Source organism: Lathyrus oleraceus, chromosome 3, assembly GCF_024323335.1.
Source record: "Lathyrus oleraceus cultivar Zhongwan6 chromosome 3, CAAS_Psat_ZW6_1.0, whole genome shotgun sequence".
NCBI lineage: Eukaryota > Viridiplantae > Streptophyta > Magnoliopsida > Fabales > Fabaceae > Lathyrus > Lathyrus oleraceus.
This window is the reverse complement of record NC_066581.1, coordinates 214,995,227-214,998,099: the sequence shown is the minus strand read 5'-3', so window position 1 is coordinate 214,998,099 and position 2,873 is coordinate 214,995,227.

Below are 2,873 nucleotides of genomic sequence, written 5' to 3'. Positions count from 1 at the left end.
CAGAATGTTCAGAATGCACACTAGTGATAGACCAGTGCCATTACCTGAAGAGCCTCATTCCAGAAGACCGTCTGTCTTAGTTCGTTTTTTTGATGTATTTGTTGAGAATCACCTCCAGGCCTGTTGGATGGGATTCATTTGTTTATCCTCCGTCTTTTGGATCTTTTTTGTTGAGAATCACCTCCAGGCTTGTTGGATGGGATTCATTTGTTTGTACCCCGTTTCGGATTTTTGTTGACTTTTGGTTGTATGACCTTTTTTTACCCTTATTTTTAGATAAGGTTGTTAGTATTTCCCTGTTGTTCTCTTTTTTTTCCCTGTATCCTGTTGTTCTTTTGTTGCTGCAGGTTGCCATCTTTTGAGGATGGATCAGGCTCTTTGAATGCCTGAGAAATGAGCATATCATGTGCATCATACACATCATTAACATCATACTCATATCATTTGCATAACAGGTGTTCTTGTGCCGACTTCTTACTTTGATTCCTGTGTCCAGGCAGGATAGCTGATCAAAGACCGCACCGCTACTCAACGCGACTCAACCATCAACAGAATATGGATCAAGTACAAGCTGAGTTAGCTGAGATGAGGGCTAACATGGCCCAGTTTATTCACATGATGCAAGGGGTTGCGCAAGGACAAGAAGAACTCCGAGCTCTGGTTCAGAGGCAAGAAGCTGCATTGCCACCAGTCAATCCACCTCTGCAAGAAGGAAACCCAGTTAATGACACTCCTGCTGCTGCTGTGCTCGTCAACAACTATGTTGTGGGTGAAGAGTTGAGGGGTATTCGAGTTGATGGTCAACCTATTGCTCCAGATGCTGCTAATGCCAGAGTTATCCATGCTCCGGCCCGTAACAGAATTCCGATTGTTGACAGACAAGAGGATATGTTTACCTTACTCAGTGAAGACGAAGATATTTTGGGCAGAAATGATGCGAGAGATCGTAAAGTTGAGGCCCTTGCTGAGAAAATCCGGGCTATGGAATGTCAAAACTCCCTCGGTTTTGATGTTACAAACATGGGATTAGTTGAAGGTCTGAGAATCCCGCACAAATTCAAGGCGCCGTCATTCGACAAATACAACGGTACTTCCTGCCCTCGCACTCATGTGCAGGCATACTACAGAAAGATATCCGCATACACTGATGATGAGAAGATGTGGATGTACTTTTTCCAAGACAGCCTATCTGGGGCATCTTTGGACTGGTATATGGAGTTGAAGCGGGATTCAATCAGATGTTGGAGGGACATGGGTGAAGCTTTCCTCAGACAGTATAAGCATAATATGGATATGGCTCCGACCCGGACTCAGCTGCAGAGTCTGTGTCAGAAAAACACTGAAAGCTTTAAAGAGTACGCCCAGAGATGGCGCGAGCTTGCTGCAAGAGTTCAACCCCCTATGCTGGAAAGGGAGTTGACCGACATGTTTATCAGCACTCTTCAAGGTGTGTATATGGACCGGATGGGAAGCTGCCCATTCGGAAGTTTTTCTGATGTCGTCATCTGTGGCGAGAGAACCGAAAGTCTGATCAAGGCCGGTAGGATTCATGATGCGGGTTCTTCTTCGTCATCGAAGAAACCCTTCTCTGGGGCACCTCACCGTAGAGAAGGAGAAACCAATGTTGTACAGCACAGAGGGGGTGTATATAGAGGAGGTGTGAGTAGAGATCAATATCGTCCGGTAGCTGCAGTAACTATTCCTGCACCTCAACCTCGTCAACAACAACAACAAAGGGTTCAACAACCGCAACAGCAACAACAACAACAACAACAGCAACGTCCTTATCAGCCAAGACAAAGGTTGCAGGCTGATAGAAGGTTTGACCCGTTGCCCATGTCGTACGCTGAATCACTGCCCGAACTACTCCGGTTAGGGTTTGTTGAATTGCGTACCATGGCTACTCCAACAGTGTTGCCTCCTGGTTATGATGCGAACGTCCGTTGTGACTTTCATTCTGGGGCACCAGGCCACCATACTGAGAGATGCCGGGCTTTCCAGCACAAAGTACAAGATTTGATCGATGCCAAGGCGATCAACTTTGCTCCGGTACCGAATGTAGTGAACAATCCTATGCCTCAGCATGGTGGGCATAGGGTGAACAATATTGAAGGAGGAGAAGCTGAAAATCTGGTTGATAATGTTGAAGATGTTCAAACTTCTTTATCAGTTGTGAAGGACCGTCTGTTGAAAGGGGGTGTCTACCCGGGTTGTGACGAAGGATGTTTGGGCTGTGCTGAAGCTGTTAATGGGTGTGACCAGTTGAAGACTGGTATTCAAAAATTGATTGATGAAGGTTGTCTCCAGTTCAGTCGGGCTGTCAAAGACAATGGATCGGTGTCGACTGTCACCATCTACTTCAAACCGTCTGAAGGACGAGGACAAGGGATCGTGAGTTCATCTGCAGCAAGTGGTACCCCAGTTACCATTTCCACTCCAGTTACCATTCCTGCTCCGGTAACCATCAGTGCTCCGACTACTATCATGGCGTCTGGCAGAAGACAAGTTGAGAATAGTAGGGCTGTTCCTTGGAGGTATGACAATGCCTACCGCAGCAATCGGAGGGCTGACAATCAGATAAGGCCAGCAAATCAAGCGCCTGTGACGATCAGTGCACCGGTAAGAACTCCTGTGGTTGCAAGTCCTGTGGTGGACAATGTTGGAGGACCAGGAGGTTTTACCCGGAGTGGACGACTGTTTGCTCCTCAGCCATTGAGAGATGCTAATGCTGAGGCATCTGCTAGGGCTAAGGGTAAACAGGTTGTGGTTGACGAGGAACCGGCTCAGAAGGAGACTGAGGGTTCTTTTGAAAAAGACGTCGAGGAATTTATGAAGATAATCAAGAAGAGTGACTACAAGATTGTAGATCAGCT